The sequence below is a fragment of the Salvia hispanica genome, chromosome 6 (genome assembly GCF_029641045.1).
Source record: "Salvia hispanica isolate PSC_SH4W2 chromosome 6, Shi_PSC_v1, whole genome shotgun sequence".
NCBI classification, from domain to species: domain Eukaryota; kingdom Viridiplantae; phylum Streptophyta; class Magnoliopsida; order Lamiales; family Lamiaceae; genus Salvia; species Salvia hispanica.
Genome location: NC_142697.1, coordinates 18,941,668 through 18,960,828, shown reverse-complemented (window position 1 = coordinate 18,960,828; position 19,161 = coordinate 18,941,668). Strand labels below are relative to the sequence as shown.

General features: G+C 38.6%; 1 non-coding gene across 1 annotated transcript; it reads left to right on the top strand.

Moving 5' to 3' along the window:
* The first annotated feature begins 10,832 nt into the window (after positions 1–10,832).
* LOC148923315 (small nucleolar RNA R71) lies at positions 10,833–10,939 on the top strand. Its single transcript, XR_016133075.1, has one exon. It is a non-coding gene; the product is annotated as a small nucleolar RNA R71 (small nucleolar RNA).
* Positions 10,940–19,161: the final 8,222 nt, after the last annotated feature.

Genomic DNA, 19,161 nt, shown 5'->3' with positions numbered 1-19,161 from the left:
TCATTTGTTTCATGCTTTATCAAACAAATGATTATATAATTATGTTTTATATTATTTACTTTGTTTCGGCGAGAACGAAAGAAGAACTAAAAGAGTGTATACGAGAGAGCACTTTCAGAATAGAGCTACTCACTACTGCAACCTGGTGAAGGGAGAAGATATCACAGTGACTATCTGTGCCCCCAATGGGCTAATATTTGATGTCCCTGCAAGCTGACACATGTTTGTTGTGCAACTGAAGTATCGCATTGCTTCACACTGTGGTAAATTGAACATCAACAAATTATGATCTACAATAAAGAAAAAATGGATGATGTTCTAACCCTAAAAACCATTTGTATTCGTCTCTTATAAAGAACAAATAAGAGACGGAATACGAAAATAGATAGAGAACATAGAAGTGACGAATACTGTGACACCCCGAAATTTCGTTCCTTTCTTTCGAGATAAATCGGAATTAGTAGCTTAATTAATTTCTTTTAGAAGCCGTGTGGATTGTAATTTTGGACTATCGTGTGATCTCGACCTTTGAATACTAAGCATTTTATTTTGGGAATGATTGAATTTAAATAGTTGTACTAAGCTCTAAGAAGCTCAAGAATCTAGGATTTACTAGCAACTAAAAAAATGGAGATGAGAATTTATACTTTACAAAAGCTATCCTACATAGAGAGCTACAAAGAGGCAAAGAAACAAATGCCATGATCTCCATAAATCCTTGAGGATTCTCTCCACACCCATCTCGGTTCCATACCCACTCCATGCCAAGAGAAATCAACCTACAGCCTCCTAGGGACAGCAAGGAAGTTGTCCTCCATCTGCCACATCAAGATAAAAATGGGTTAGAATGCATTCTTCAAAAAATAAATAAAGTTAAGAGTGCAATTACTAGAACAAGTTAAAAGGAATGACTAAGCTGCCAACTCCTACTTCATCAATTTGGAATAGAAATAGAGAGAGAAAGATAAAAGGAGCTCAGCTTGATACACCAAAGTAGAAGGATCAGATTAAGTCTGGATTCCTCCCCAGGGATTACACCAAGTTGGTAAGAAAGGCATAAACACCAAGCTCGAAAGTGAGTTAGGATACAGCCCCAAAATAGAAGCTCCACTCCCCAAAATCTTCCACAAGAAGCCAAGGAATTGGCCTATAAATACAGCCATCGCCCCATCCTCTCCTCACACTCTTTCGGCCCCCAAGTTTCTCAGGCGTGGAGTGCGACGGGCGGAGGGAGAAACGGACGGCAGCAAGAGGGCAAAACGAGGATTCACCAAACTGAGGTAAAAACCTCACAACCCCATACTTTGCATCATAATAGGATATCATGTTGGACAAGAACTTAGGGTCATAGAAGTAGTATCAGTTTTTGCATGGCATGAACTTAGAAGAACCTAGAAATTGTCACCTTTGATCACCCCAAGTAATGAAAGCAATAATCGATCGAGAACTCCGAAAAGTTAAGTAATAATTAAAGGAAAAAAAAAAGGGGGAAAGGGACTTAGCTTTTAGGCCTTCGGCGACGGAGGACTCGACGCATAGAGCTGATGTCGGGCGCTGGCAGCAGCGATGGAGGCCGACGGCGGAGGAGGCGCTGCTGGAGCAGCAGTGTGAGACGGAGACAGCGTTGACGCCGTCAAAGGAAGGTCGAGAGTGGGCCAGAGCCGCTGCTCTTCGGGGAACTCAACGGAAAGAACAAAGCGGCGTGACAGCCACGTGCACCCCTGCACGGCGGCTCCGCCTTGAGGACCGGCTGACCGATCGACGCAGCGGGACGAGGGCGGCGAGACCGCGAGCACCGAGGCGACGCCTCAGCCCCACCGGTGAATTCGCTCCGCCATGACTCCACCGCCAAAGAGAAGAGGTCAGTGCGGTGACCGAGAGTTGAGATGGAGGAGACGAAGCCGGCGAATCTCCGGCGAGCCAATTGTACGGCGAATTGCCGAGAAAAGAAGCCGCTGCTGTGTTTTCTAAATTAGGGATTTAAGAATGTGAAATTAGGGGGAAAATCACGATGGGGGAAATGAGGAAGTGGGTCATAGCTTTGGGCCTAAGGCAAAGAAAGTTGATGGACCAGTTTAATTATTGGGCTAAGTCCCATTTGAATTAATTAAGAGTGATTTTTATGATGGGCTACTTTAAGTTGGGCCAGTAAGTAATCCATGATTTGGGCCGAGAATTAATTATGAGAAGCTGGGATTAATTTAAGATTCGATTTGGAGCTTGATGAATTAATTCCCGAATAGTTTATTAAAATTTCGAAGACGGAAAATATTAAAGTTAGAGAAGCGAATGGGCCGACCGGCGTTGCCCCGCGACGCCATGGGCGGCCTTAAGAAAAATTTAAAGAAAAGATTTAAGAAGGGATTTTCCAAGAATCCAGTGCTCAAGTAATTATTTTAAAGATAATGGAACTCCTCCGAACTTAGTAATGTGAATTAATAAATTCTACAAAGTAATGAAGTCGAGGTAGGACTAAGAAAAATCATGTAAGACAAGAATAAGGATATAGGTGCTATACCATAGGGTACATGCATTCTTTCTAAAGAGAAATAGTTCAAGTACTAATTAGCGTGCTAAGCTATTTATTTTCAAAGGATAAATTGCTCAAGGGCAAGTGAGGTCAAAGCGAATAATCGAATTGAAGAATAAGCATATCAGGTGGGCTTTCTTTATCCAGCACACTAGTGTGGATATAAATCAAATACTTGCGAAATTATGAAAAATCATCTTTTCTCAAAATGGAGCTATGATTCTTTTCAAATTGTTGTCATGCCATAAATGTTTTGTTTTTTTTTATGAATGTCATGGAATGGATTGTCATTGGATTGTCATGGAATGATGGGTGACCGTTGGAGCGACACTTGACTGGAATGAATGATGAATGATGAACGATGAACGATGAATGATGAATGATGAATGATGAATGATGAATGATGAACGATGAATGATGAATGATGAGTGAGGATTTATGAAAGAACCTAGTCTACAGTCAAACTTTTAGCTTACAAAAGAACTTAGTAAGCTCGGGCCTTTTAAGAAAAACCCCCGTGCGATACTGTAGATGGATGACAACTATATATTGTATGTTTTGTTTTCGGCACGTGTTCACTAAGTACTCCTGTACTCAGCCCTGCATGTATTTATAAATGTGCAGGTTGAACGTCAAGAGGATGGAGTAATGATCGGAGTCGATGTTGTTAAAAAAATCAAGTTGATCTCCCAACGGTTCGTGTCTTCATACACGAAGTCGTTTAGTAAGGACTTATTCCGCTGCTCTTTTGAGAAGTAAGAATTGTAGAACCTTGATGCACTTTTTATTTGCACTATAAATACCTGCAAGTATACAGAGTAGGTATAATATAGCAAAAGGTTAGTACCGGGTATCGAACACGGGGAAGATGTACACAAAGTGTCTATCTTCTACTAGAACTCAATTACTATCTGGAGAAGCAAGAATTATTGGAAACTTTTTGAAAACAGTAAATATTAAAAACAGTAAACAACTAAAAACAAGCAAATCACGGAGAGAAAAGTATAGAGATAAGGAGAATTCCAGGGATGTGCTTTCGCTTTATGGTTATACAAATTCCAAACTACAATACCCTAGCACAGTTAATACTTTGAAAGGACGAGTCACCTACCTTATGCTCATGCGATACAAACGTTGATTACTAACATTAGGGTTGTCAATCCTAACACGTAACTCCAAAAAGCTCCTAAGACCCTTGAAAAGTCCTCACTCTCAATTAACAGTGCCGTTTTAAAGGAAGCTAACTGTAGTGTCTACTAAGTGGATCTAACTCGCTAGAACTCTGTCACAGTTATGAAGCAAGTTGTATTGAATCATACATAATTGTGTCACTCAATTATGAAGCATCATGATTAACTTAGGGAAGAAACAAAGTAAAAACAAAACGGATATTAAATAGAAAATGGAATTGTATAACCAAAGTTGCTACTAACACATCCCTAGAATCCTATGAGTTTAGTTACACATGACTGAATAAACTAAAAACATAGATTGAAGGGAAAGCAATTTGAACATAAAACTAAAGCAAATAAAACCCGTAGGTTGAATCCTTGTCGTTCTTGATGTTCTTGAAATCCTTCTTCAACTCTTTGCACAATTGAAGTACTCTAGCTTTTGATCTCTATGAATGTGTTCTTGTTGTGTGTCGGAAAAAAAACTCCCTTCTTGATGAAGCTTGAGGTCCTATTTATAGGGGAAGATTATTCCTCATCATAGAAGGAAAAGATCTTCAAAATTTGGTAAATCTTGGAGCAAATCTAGGGCTGGTCGGATTCGCCGCCTTTCTCCGGCGGGCCGCCGCACCTTGGCCGGCGGTCGCCGCGTTGGAGTCCAGAGACTCTGACCCTTCGGTGGCGGACCGCCACATGTCCTCCGGCGGTCGCCGGGCGAGACTCTTCTCTTAGCGTAAATTTCCGAGGCGGGCCGCCACATAGCTCTGACCGCCGGGCGCCGGCGGTCGCCGTACAACTTCGCGGCGGTCGCTGGTCGCCGTCTGACTCCAGATTTCCAGACTATGCGTTTTTACTCCCCTTTTCGGCTCAAATATGCACATTTCTCACAAAACACGTCAAAATACCAAAATGTATAGAATATGCAAATAATGGACATGTAGAGTGATTTTGATAACAAAAACGGACCAAATAATGGCCTTAAAACAGTGCAAAATCCGGGCGTATCAACTCCCCCAAACTTACATTTTTGTTTGTCCTCGAACAAAACACTAAAGACACAAGAATAGACGCACGGAATGCACAAGGACTAGACGTCATAATTGCCTCAAAAGATAAAAGAATAGATTAAGCATGGATTAACACAATCAAATCAAGCAAGACTTAATAGTGCACTTTCATTACTAACTCGTGGAACACCTTGAATTCAAGCACTCACATGTGGCAAACTTCCAAAGATGGGAAGTGTTCTTTCTCTCACTCTCAAAGTGTATAAAGGTAAAGTGTAAATCACTCAAATCATGCATCATGCAAAGTTTACCATAGGCTTGCTCAAAGTCTAATCCCTCCTCTACTCAATGTGATTAAGCATCAAAAGTCCGAAAGGTCTTTCTTTTCGGTTGTAACGTAGGCTCTTTGGTAGGTGAGGAATTTTGGCTAAAAAGTGACTCAAATATAAAAATATCCCAAGTAGAGTTAAGATGACTCCACTTTTCTAAAACTTAAGGCACTTCTAACACTTTATTTTTCTCCTTTAACTTACTTTCAATCCTTCGTTTTTTTCTTTTTTTGTTTCACAACCTTTCACACATATTTTCCTTTTTTTTTCTTTTTTTTTTTTTTTCTTTGTCTTTCTCTTTCTTTTTTCTTTCTTACACATCCTTTCTCTTTTTTTCTAAGATCAAGCACATATTTGGAATTTTTCTCAATTTCGCAACTTGTACTTTCTTAATATTAAGCACACTACTTTTTATACTTTCCTCCTTATCTCTCCAATTCCTTTACAAAAGAAGATAACAAAAACTATACTAACCCAAGGAATTGTTCCCCCATTTATTTTGGCTTCCAAAGAAAAGGCTTAAAGGCTCAAAATTGGCTCCAAAGGAAAAATTTGAGAGGGTCGAAAATTTTGGATATAAAAGTAGCTAAGAAAAGACGGCCTAACATCCTCCTAAATCAACTTAAACACTATGTAAACTTAGGCAGACTAGGAGCAAGTTCTAGAAACATATACATGCATACAGATAAATCACACAAGAAAGAATTTAAGGCTCAAATCTCACAAGGTAGAAGCACGATTCAAGGCGAACAAGCAATTCACTAATTATGCACCTTTTCACCCAACCATCATATCAAAACGTTAAGCCACACTTAAACATAGATGGAATATAATATCATTGGCAACTCGGTCTAATGTGTCCCTAATCATGCGTGTTTCTAAGTTCTTCATGTTATGTTCATGACATGGATTCAAGAAAACATTTTTAGAACACAAAAATCTCCTACGGGTTTTTGGAAAATTAAAGCAAAAACAAAAAAAACAAAAAGAAAACCCTAAACTCACGGTCCACCACTTCATCCCCCCAAACTTATTTACAACAAAGTATAAAATAAGTTTGTAGAGTCGGTAGGGACGTGAGTAAACTACTGAAAACAAAAACGTACCCTGAAAAATTTCGCGTAGAGGTTGAGCGGGGCGAAATTTCGAAGAATTTCGAAAAATCGCGCTGGAAAAATGTGCCCAGGTGGCGGTCCGCCGCAGCTGTTCGGCGGTCGCCGCGGAGAGGTCAGAACCTGCGAAAATTTTTGCAAATCACAAAATTAAACCAAAACCAAAAATACTTAAAAATAAAGCAAAAATTGTTAAATCAAGGAAATAAAACGTCTCAAAAACATCCAAAAACATGGTACAAATGCTCATTTAAATTCATCGAGCTTGACTTCTTCAATCTTGAGGAGGTGGAGGGAAACGGGCGCTTCCAAAATTCTTGTTCCGCCGTGCGCCAATCGCCTTGAGCCGTCCACCCTTGGCGGTTGTAGGCATTCTCCGCTTGTTGCTCCGCCCATCGATTGTCCCAAGTGTTGGACATGTTTTGCATGTAGGAGAAAATTTCTCCTAATTGGGTGGAGGTGTTGACTTGAAACTCCTCTTCCGGATTTGGCCTCCCGCGGCGGCGGTTCGCTCTTGTCCGGCGGCGATGTCCTTCCACTTCCTCTTCTTCTTCTTCCTCTTCTCGTCGTGGTTGGGATTGCGGTGGTGGCGGTGCTTCATTCCCTTGAGCTTGTGAATGCTCCGCGCCCTCTTCATAGTTATCAATGGCATCAAACGCGGAATCCTCATCGGGCTCAAATTGAGGAATGCGAGAGGGAATGTTCCTCTTTCTAAATTCCCCATTGACGGGGTTAGCCTCGATAGCTCTCCGGTGGGCGGGTGTGTCGAGCTTCCAATTTGCTTGGTTTGCCCAAACATCGACCTTGGTCAATTGCGGGAGTGGAACGGGAAAGTGATCCCCCGCTACTTGCATAAAATACCCTTGACCCCACTGATCGGTCTTCAAAAGCCCCACCGAAAATAGCACCTCATAAGTGATAAACTTTTCTCCACCATCCTCCGTCATACCGGCAAAAGATACCCCCAAATGTTCGCCAATTGCCGTAATCAATCCCCCACAACAAATGACGCCCCCGTCTTTCTTCGTGATCCTATCCACATAGTAAGTAAAGAGGGTCCCATAATCGATTCCCTTCTTGTTGAGTAGGCACCACATCACGTTGAGCTCCGTTTGGGAGACACTTCCCCCATCGATACGAGCAAACATAAGCTGAGTCATAGCACGATGGAGGTACCTCGAGACGGGGTTGCGAATTGATGAAGACTTGGCATAGCCCGCTGCATGCTCTTGCTCATTTGTCATCGCCCCCCAAACCTCTGAAAATTCATATTCATTGTCCTCTTCGGGGTTGGGGTCGAAGCAATGGAAGATCCCACTAAGCTCTTCCATGGTGAGCGAGTGCCAACGGTTCCCTAGGCGGAAATCGATGCTAAGTGGAAAATTTTGGCGGCGATCCTTAGTAACCTTTAGCGAGCTTAGGAACTCGAGAGTATACTTTCGAAACGATGGCCACTTCCTTTGGAACATGTAGACGAGGCCATTCCCATCACCCACGTCGCACAACTTCCAAAAATCCTCCATGATCCCCAAAGTTTGGAGAGGGAAATCGTGGGGATATCTAGAAGGTGCCGTCTCTCGGGCCGACACTTTCTTCTACATAGCCTTTTGCTCTTCCGTGGCAAGGCTAATGCAATAGTTCTTCGCATTCTCTGGTTTCCCTTTTGATCCCATTATCCTACAAAAGAAATTACACTCTTAGAAGAGTACCAACAAGTAGGAGATCAAAAGTTCCCCCAAACTTGCATTCAACCAAGTAGAAATCAAGAGATAAGAACTTATATGCACGCTTGGGTAAAATAGCATCCTAATTTCTAGCATAATAACATGTTAAGCAAAATCAACAAAATTAGGACACAAAAAATCATCCCCAAACGTGAATTCATCCCCCATGCAGAGACGTATCAACCAAATATCCATAAGAACCAACAATCTCTACAAAATCACAAATATTGCAATTCATGGACGTAATAATAGCCTCACAATGCTATGAACATGATTGCAACTTTTAAACATTATAAACCAAGAAAGAATCATCATTCACAACTTAATAATCACCAATCAAGCAAAATTTAAACCATAGAATTCAAAAATTCATACACATAGTCATCCCCCATCATGAATTAAGAGATTCTACCGAACAATTCACCCAAAATAAAGCACAATCCATGGAAGAAGTAAAGCAAAACTCAGAAATTGAGTTAGGATTCATACCTTTTTGTGGAGAGAATTTGTAGAAGAAGAGCTCTAGACTTTGAGAGAATCGAGAGAATGATAGTGTGGGTGTGTGAATTTGGTGATTTATATAGGTGGGGGTTGTGTGCAAGGAAGGAATTTGAGAAGGAATGTGAAAAGGAATGGAAAACATACCTTTTATGGCTCACTCCCGTCTCTGGACTGCGTGTGGCGACCGCCGCGTCTCTCGTGGCGGGCCGCCACACGGGCCTTCGTAAACAGCAATCCTGGCGGGCCGCCGCGGCCCGTGCAGCGGTTACTCTGGCCCGCCCTAAGCCCGATCCTTCCTGCACATGTTAACACACGTGTGGCGACCGCCGTGCTTTAAGTGCGGCGACCGCCACCCGTAATTTTTTTTTTTTTTTTTTTTTTTTTTTTTTTAACATAACATAAAAAAAAACGAGAAGATAAAAAAAAAAAAAAAAAAAAGAAAATTGGGTTGCCTCCCAATAAGCGCTTTAGTTAAAGTCGTTAGCTCGACTTGAAGTGGCCCACTAGTTGGGCGGATCAATAACTCGAGTGTTGAAAATTGGCATAGGGAGCAACTTGGTCCCTAGCTTCTTCCACCACTTGTACTTCCCCTCTTTGGTTTTGATGACGTATATCTCGGGGTCCTCTTTGGGTGTTTTCTTTCTCTTCTGTTTCTTCTTCTGTGGAGCAGATGTAGAAGAATTAGCATCACCCTTTTTAGAAGAGTGTCTTACCTCTTTGACAATGTAGATAGTGGAGGTAGAAGGATCCTCCGCTTCAAAGGGATCTTTGGGCTTGGTCAAGTCGGTAGCCATGACTGCTCTGCACTGTTGTTCCATTTTTGCCCGCTTTGCCTCCTCAAATTTTAGCATCTCGCGCTCGATCTTATAGGTGGATTGACTATGATTATCTCTGATTGTAATCTCGCCACGACCTACATCAATCAAAGCTTTGCAAGTGGCAAGAAAATCTCGCCCTAAGATTAGAGGGACGTTCTTGTCTACTTTCATGTCAAGCACAATAAAGTCGGCGGGAAAAATAAAATCATCAACCTTAACTAGGACATCCTCAATCAGACCTACAGTCTTGATAGACGAGTTATCTGCCAACCTGAGTGTTACGTCTGAAGATTTGAGTGGCCCAATGTTGAGCCTTTCGTAATACTTCAGTGGCATGAGATTGATGGACGATCCTAAGTCGCACAGTGCTTTGTCAACCTTCCCTTCTCCAATTCGGCACCTAATGATGAACTGGCCCGGGTCTCTTTGCTTCACTGCCCGTTCCTTTTGGATGATCTCGCTGCAATGATGCGGTAGCTTAAGGTCGGCTTTAGTCGGCTTTTTCTTCCTCATTACCGCCTCCCTTAGTAGCTTTGTATACTTTGGTATTTCCTGCAACGATTCAACAAGAGGAATGTTAGTATGGACCTTGCAAAACATGTTAAGGAAATGCTTGAACTGCTCTTCAAGCTTGAACTTCCTCTTTGGCTGAAAAGGGAGTACAATCCCGTTGTGCCGCACAAGCTCCTGCTTAGTGGACGATTCTGCCTTGTCAGTGGCGGGCCGCTGCGGGGTGTGTGGCGGTCCGCCGGCGACTGGGCAGTCCTGCCTGGTTGGTGTCTCTGCCGTCTCAGTGGCGGGCCGCTGCGTGGTCTGCGGCGGTCCGCCGGCATCTGGGCAGTCCCCAGATTTCTGCTTTGCCACCCACTTGTTGTTAATATCATCCACTCTTGCTGCTGCCTTTGCTCTATCCTCATCTAACTTCTTCTGAATTTGCTCCATTTGAGTGGTAATATTGGTTACAGCTGCCGAGATTGTGTTCATTCCTTGCTCGAGTTTGTTTATCCTTGCTTCGACCACTTCGATCTTGGTGTCATTAATCTTCCTATCTTGCGTAATTACTTCCAAGATCTTCGTGATTCCTTGTTCATACTTGTCTTCCTTCTTCATCGGCTCAACCACTCCTCCTTTGCTAACATTAAATCCTGCAGGGGGTTGCAAGTAATTATTGTTAGAATAAGAAAGATTTGGGTGCGGACGGTTCCCATTATAATTATTGAAATTGCCGCCCCCCTGATTAGGGCGATAATTGTTATTGTAGTTTCTGGGACCGCCTCCTTGCACGTAGTTTATTTCTTCCACAGTTGATATGGCAGTTTCGGGTGCATTGACTGCCACTATGGAAGTTGTCGGAATTGGATCTTCCTTCCTCGAGATGTCCATTTGATCAATCCTGACTCTAAGTTCTGCTAACTCCTTAGCAAAAGAACTTTCCTCGGCCTCTTCTATGGCTGCTACTCTTCTCGTGGCATGCCTTTCCTTGGACCACCCCCGACTGTTGGTGGCGAACTCCTCGATCACCGCCATGGCATCCTCTCCTGTCTTTCTTAGAAATTCTCCATTTGCCCCTGAATCAAGCATAGCACATATCTTCTCGTTAAATCCATTATAGAGGATTCCTACCTGATGGTCTATGGAAAAACCATGGTTTGGGCACTTTCGAAGAAGAGCTTTGAAACGAGCAAATGCCTCATAGAGGGGCTCGTCATGGCCTTGTGTGAACTGAAAGATCTCACTTTTGAGCTTCAAAATAGTGCCTGGCGGGTAGTATTTGTCGAGGAAGGTAGCTACGATGTCCTTCCATGTGGAGACCTTTTCTGGTGGCATACACTCAAACCACTCTTTAGCAGAATCAATCAATGAGAATGGAAAAAGTCTTACCCGTATGGCATCGTCGTCGACACCATTTAATTTCAGAGTGTTTGCGATTTCCACGAATTTGGAGAGATGGCGGTTAGCATCTTCAGTCGCCCTACCTGCAAAAGGAGTTTGCTCGACCCTTTGGATAAGGGGCATGCGTAACTCAAAATTGTTAGCATCAATACGAGGGCCGTTAGGAAAAGTGATCATATTCCCATGATTGAACATGTTCATCACAGGTAATGTTTCTCTGTTCTTCTTTTCCATGGCTTCTCGGGCTGCTCTCTCCGCATCTCTCTCATCCATCAGCAACTTCACCATCTCCTGCAGCTTCTCAATATCTGTTCGGTCACCCATTGTTCCTGATCCTTTTTCACTTCTTATTATTCTACGAGTTCTTTCAAGTTCTAAATCAAGCGGCTCTAAGGTGTACTTCCCAGAACGCGTTCGCATACAAAACCTGCAAGACTCAAAAACAAAAACAAATTAAACAAAAAAAATTAAAACAGAAAGCAATAAAAATAAAATGAAAGCGATTAAAATCCAAAGTAGTAAAATTATCCGTTAGAAGATATCACTCCAAAGTGAATTGTCTTCCCCGGCAACGGCGCCAAAAACTTGATGCACTTTTTATTTGCACTATAAATACCTGCAAGTATACAGAGTAGGTATAGTATAGCAAAAGGTTAGTACCGGGTATCGAACACGGGGAAGATGTACACAAAGTGTCTATCTTCTACTAGAACTCAATTACTATCTGGAGAAGCAAGAATTATTGGAAACTTTTTGAAAACAGTAAATATTAAAAACAGTAAACAACTAAAAACAAGCAAATCACGGAGAGAAAAGTATAGAGATAAGGAGAATTCCAGGGATGTGCTTTCGCTTTATGATTATACAAATTCCAAACTACAATACCCTAGCACAGTTAATACTTTGAAAGGACGAGTCACCTAGCTTATGCTCATGCGATACAAACGTTGATTACTAACATTAGGGTTGTCAATCCCAACACGTAACTCCAAAAAGCTCCTAAGACCCTTGAAAAGTCCTCACTCTCAATTAACAGTGCCGTTTTAAAGGAAGCTAACTGTAGTGTCTACTAAGTGGATCTAACTCGCTAGAACTCTGTCACAGTTATGAAGCAAGTTGTATTGAATCATACATAATTGTGTCACTCAATTATGAAGCATCATGATTAACTTAGGGAAGAAACAAAGTAAACACAAAACGGATATTAAATAGAAAACGGAATTGTATAACCAAAGTTGCTACTAACACATCCCTAGAATCCTATGAGTTTAGTTACACATGACTGAATAAACTAAAAACATAGATTGAAGGGAAAGCAATTTGAACATAAAACTAAAGCAAATAAAACCCGTAGGTTGAATCCTTGTCGTTCTTGATGTTCTTGAAATCCTTCTTCAACTCCTTGCACAATTGAAGTACTCTAGCTTTTGATCTCTATGAATATTGCAAGTAGTAACTCTCTTTCTCTATGGACGTGTTCTCCTCTTGAACACATCAGTTCAATTCAATTTTCAATTCAATCCATACTAAAACATCAGTTCTTGAACACAGACACTCACACAATCACACTAAAATTTTCAATTCAATCCATAGTTGACATTATATGTGTAGTTGACATCAAATGTCAACAACTTATAGCAAAATGTCAACAGCATGTCAATAGCTGTATAAAATGTCAATACATCTACATTTACTCCATCCTTATAATCAACATTCTCGAGATTGCAAACAGATTACAAAATAATCAACATTTCTTTTTTCAAATAAAGCAATTTTCTTCAAATAAAAATAAATGATTCACAGAAATAAATCTGAATTCAATTCTAACACATGATTACACTAAAATTTCCCCACAATTTTGGATTAATGCAACAAAATCATAACACAATGAAAAGTCAACAAATCGATCGAATCAGAAACACCACCTGCAAAATTCTCCCCTATATCTTCCGGAACAACTTGCTTTTGTTGTACTTGAGTTTAATCCAATTGATGTTGACGCTTGCCCCCTCCTTCATGAAACTCTCGCTGAACTTCTTTGACAGCTTCGGAGCTCAGAACAATGACCAACCTCAGAACAATTTAATATCAGAATTCTAACAGGCTTTTCATCAAACAAGTAATGAGCAACAAAATACAAATTGCATTTTATCATCACAGCAACCGAGTTCTGAACACCACCGCATTACACAACATAAATTTTCAACGAATTAGAAAATGAGCGTAGCAAAACTCAAGCTAGAAAAAGAGCAAACTATCATAATTCATCAAATACGAATGCGTGATTGCATGAATCCTCAAAAAAACAACCAAAATCGCCACCAAAAATTGTGTTTAATACTTGGATTATAAAACAAAAAGATTAGTTTTTCGTTACCTCTCGCAAAATTTGTACAATAACTGAAGATGGATTGAGCTGAAATGCCTTAGATTCATGAAAATAATACTGATATAAATAGGAAAAAAAGAAAAGAAAAAGCAGTGGGAAAAGCATATGGTTTCCACAATGAGTGGAAATTGATCGCAGTTGACGCTTGATCCTGCCCCGGAATTGCCAGAACGATTTTGCAATTGGTTTCCCCTCTTCCTCTTCGTTGGCGGAGAGGAACTGACGAGCCGCTTCTTCTTCAATTTTTGTTGTTTTTGTTAAAATTACTATTCTGCCCTTTCATATTAAATTAATCTAAAAATATTTATTGTGTGGCAAAATCTGGACCACTCATTTAATAAAAATGAGTGGCTGATATTGCATCTCATTTCTCAATTAGCCTAAATAATCTCAATTGATCACAACCCTATATATATATAGGGGAGTGTTATATTGCTAACTTATAACTTAATTGCTAACTACAACTAAATAATAGTCATTAGATATTCAAATTAAGGGCTTAGATCATTAATCCCTAAATGTCAATACGATTAACGAAAAACGTCAATAAGGCCATAGGATTAATTCCAAAAAATATAAATAAGGGTATTAATGTCAATTAACTATATGTTTAGTTATAACTAACTTTTAAAAAAAATTCCAAAACTTTAAATTCATATAACATATATCAAATTAAAGATAATTTCATAAGGATTCCAACGATATCCTACATGCATATGTTCCGACGTCAAAATTTGAAAAAATTTTCGAAAATTTTAAATTTTTTTCGTACAAGCAGAAATATTAACATACTATATAAAATATGTCAATATAATACATGTAGAATGTCAATATAAGCAATGAGTTAACATTCTTAAAGCATTGTGTTGACTTTCTCAAAGCATTGTGTTGATATTTTCGAAACACTATATTGACATTTTCATCCAAAACCCTAATTTGGAGGTTTTTTTTTTATCTTTTTTTATTTTATTAATAAAAACGAAAATTACACATGGCAAATTATAGACCACATGTTTTCTAAAATCCTATGGCCTTAAATTAGTAGTAGTTAGCAATTAAATGATGAGTTAGCAATTGATCACTCCCATATATATATATATATATATATATATATATATATATATATATATATATATATATGGGTGTGTTAGGGTCCTTACAGCATCTTAGTGTAAAACACAGCACTAATCACATCCCTTGGATCATTAGATTGGATGGTTGTGATTAGTTACATTATCATACTAAAAATCTACATTATTAGCCGAGGTACATTATTAGACTAGAAATGTACATTGTAAGACTAAAACTGTACATTATTAAACTAAAATGCTACATTATTATCCGAGCTACATTATTAGTCTAAAATTCTACATCATTAGATGACACGTGGCATTAATCTAACCGTTAGATCATAAGATCCAATGGACTGCAAGTGTTTTGAGTTTTACTTATACTTAGCGTTCTGACCTGAATACATCCCTATATATATATATATATATATATATATATAGGGGTGCGTTAAAATGACAACACTCTTAAAATGACATTGTGACACCACGCTAGACTGCAATATTATAAACGCTAGACTGCAATATCCAATACACTAGACTGCAATCTATAGATTGCAGTCCAGCGTATTTGATATTGCAGGCGGGAAAAATTGCAGTCTAGCATATTGGATATTGCAGTCCGCGAAAATTTACCCTTGAATAATTTTTATGATTGCCACATGGCAGCTGATTATTCGTCCATGTATACAAATAATTGGCTAGGATTGGTGGTATGGTGTTACTTTAAGAGGTGTTGTCATTTTAACACAAACCTATATATATATATATATATATATATAATCTATCAAAAGAAGTTCCTAAGTATAAAAACACTGACGATATATTGACTGTTAGATCTGTAGATGGATGGCCACGATTTGAATTGCATCATCAAATCTTCTGGGGTATAATAAGAAGGATTTGTGTCATATGAAGGGTAAAAAAGGAATAGAAAAATAGAGAGAACTATCGTTCCGTTTTTTAAGAGCAGATTAAATGGGAGTCATTACTCCACACGCCAGTCCATCTCTCTATTTTACCAAAAATTCGATTAATTTTCCCTAAAACCTACAAAATCGGCGACGAGATAAAGCCCTACTCTCTCAAACCAACGAAGAACAAATCCCACTTGACGATTCTGAAATCAACGAGGACGATAAACCTAGCGCCTTCTTCAGCAATGGTCGACACGCGCTCTTCTGGAACGGCGAACATGGCGGAAAAGGTTAGTAAGATTGTGTATACTGATTGACTGAAATCTAACCAAATCTGACCAAATCTGACCAAATTTTAACTTCAATAGGTTGGATGTAAGCTAGACTATATTTTCTGGGTTTTGAATGAATGTAGTTTTGATTCTTTTTGGGAACTTTGGTATTTAATTGTGGTTTTTTTCATATGCAATAGGTCAAAGTACCACTCAAAACTGAACTGAGACATGGTATTGATGACCCAAAACAAGGTTAAAAGTTAAATGTTTTTAGCTTTTGTACCTCTACTTTTGAAGAACTCATGAATTGATATGGGATATGCTTTTATAATAGGAGACATATGGGAAACTTGCTATGAAAAAAAGCATATTTTTTATGTTGTGTTTGTGTTAATGTTATACACTAATTTATTTGATGTTTCAGATACAACACCACATAAAAATATATGTGCAGAAGGGGAAAAAGGAAAAGGAACGGTTGAAGATGATCCCAATTCTGCACTTACAATCAACTAAAGTTGGCCTTCTAGATAAAATATTAGTCGTTTGTGTAAAACAGCACTTAAAATGACCTTGTAATGTTTTCCTTTTGTTTCTTGTAGTCGAAATACCATATGATGAAAATTACTTCATACATTCGGTCATTATAAATGAATATTTGGGTCATGGCATCATATGGTTTATTTGTGTCATAATAAACCAACATTCGGTCATTATATAACACTAAAGAGTACCAAAATGCGTCATACAAATCTAATCGAAATGTTCGTATCAAACAAACTGAAGTAAAATACATGACTATTCTCATGTTTTTGACATATTAAAAAAATTCTATTTAATACGGCCGAAGAATATACAAGCAATAACTCAAACATCATCCATTCTGTGGGTCATACTAAACGAATATTTTGGTCATAATAAATGAATATTTGGGTCACAGCATCGTATGGTTAATTTGTGTCATAATAAACCAACATTCGGGTCATTATATAACACTAAGGAGTACCTGAATGCATCATACAAATCTGATCGAAATGTTCGTATCAAACAAACTAAAGTAAAATACATGATTATTCTCATGTTTTTGACATATTAAAAAATCCAATATTAATACGGCCGAAGAATACACAAACAATAACCGAAACAACATTCATACTTTGGGTCATACTAAACAAATATTTGGGTCATGTCAACTTATGGGTAAATTGGAACAGATTGATTCAACGACGAAATCTGGAAACTTATTGCTCAAGAATAATAAATCTCCATGAAAATAAGTCTAATGGAAGATTGTCTGAAGAAATGGAAGATATAAAGGAGTTGAAAGTTATGGAATGTTAATTCATCACTCACGCGGATGATTTGTTAGTGAGAGGCAACATTATAGGAATTTCCATAACAGGCGATTACATGATATTGACATAAGTAACCTTATAGGATTATTAGTGATTAAAATAATAATATTCCAGAAATTAATATAGCCATTAGATTATAATCTTAAGATGATCTCGCCAAATCCTAAGGGCCACATTTGGCCTGTATTTCTTTATTTAAACTCATTCTTATTTCGATCAAAATCATATATATATATATATATATATATATATATATGGGTGCGTTAGGCTCCTTTGCACCCTAAGTGTCCTATTTCCTTCTTAATCTCAGCCCTTGGATCCTTGAATTGGATGGTTGTGATCAATGCATTATTAGTCTATAATGTTGCATTATTAGCCGCTGTGCATTATTAGAATGAAAATGTGCATTATTAGTCTATAATGTTACATTATTAGCCGCTGTGCATTATTAGAATGAAAATGTGCATTATTAGTCTATAATGTTACATTATTAGCCGTTGTGCATTATTAGAATGAAAATGTGCATTATTAAATGACACGTGGCATTAATCTAACCGTCAGATGACAAAATCGTGGGGCTAGGATTAAGAAGGAAAAAGGACAAAAGATATGAAAAGGATTTGAATACATCCCTATATATATATATATAGGGTTTTGATCTATGGAAACTAGATTTAAATACAGAAACACAGAACAAAGTCATACGTAGAGCATTTTTAGGTCATAGTTAGTCTATTTTTGGGCCATGCTAACAAAGCATGATCTGAAAATATCTTTAACATGACATTAAGTAAAAATCTTATAATATGACCTAAAACTGCTCAACTATGACCTTCCGTGTTTGTGATTAATTATTGACCATTAGATCATCTAATCCTAGGGCCAGGATTTGGGCTGCAATTCTTGATTTAAGGACATACTAGCTTTGATCTATTTCCTTCTTAATATCAACCATTGGATTGATTGAATGGACGATCTAGATTAAAAGGTTAAATCTGAACCCGTTATGCATTATGTCTACAAATATGTGCATTATGAGGGTATAAGAGTAAAAACATTAAGCCTGTAACGTGTTCCGAAATGGAAGGTCCACTAATTAAGCGGGATTTTCATAAACCTTCCGCCTACTCACTCTCTCTCTCATTCCTTCCCATCAACTCACGATCAACACCATTCTCCACAAATTCAAAAACGACGAAACCCTAGCCGCCTCTCCCAGACGACGAACCAACGACCAAACAGTCGATTCTCGCCGCATTCAACGTCAATCACCGATTCGAAGGGTAAAAGTACCGATTTTTACTCACCGATTGAGTCTGCGAAGTTCCGATTTTGGTTTCTTAAGGTGGGTTTCCGAAGTAGCGCGTTTGTGTGTAGAACACTTATAAGCGTTGATTTTGTACATTGTCGATTATAATGCACATATTTTTGGTTGATTTTATGGGTAAATGATGAAGTTGGTATTTTTTTGAACTAGGGTTCTTTCCATTAGTTAATTTTGTGGATTTTTTGTTTTTAGTTCTGGAAATTTTCAATTTTTGTGCGCATTTTGTGGTCGATTTTGTCGGTTACCTTTTATTTTTTATGGTTAATCATCTTTGTCTATGATTGAGGCGTTTTGGATGACTGGAATGAATGGGTCAGAGGTAGAGGAAGCATAATCTGTTGGCTTTGCGAAATTATTGTATGTTTGTTGTGTCCTGCTGTATGTGGCAGTGTTCGTGTAATCTCAAGAGATTACTTCACTTTCAGTGATGCATTCGATGCAGTAATCATTTGTTAAAACTTATGCATTATTGATGCTTTGTTGTTATCACACCCCAACCTCTCTGATGTACACATTTGTAATAAACAAAAATTATTTCTGTTCCATAAACAAAATTCATAAAAATAAAAAATCTCTACTCTTTCATTTCTCTTACTTTACTCTCTCTCTCTCTTCATTAAACCACAAAATAACGTATATAATCATATACAATACAAAGAATATATCATAAATAATTTCATTTCCATATGCATATGCCTCTCTGATCAATTTATTATTCTGTGACAAATCAAGCCTGGTATCTGCC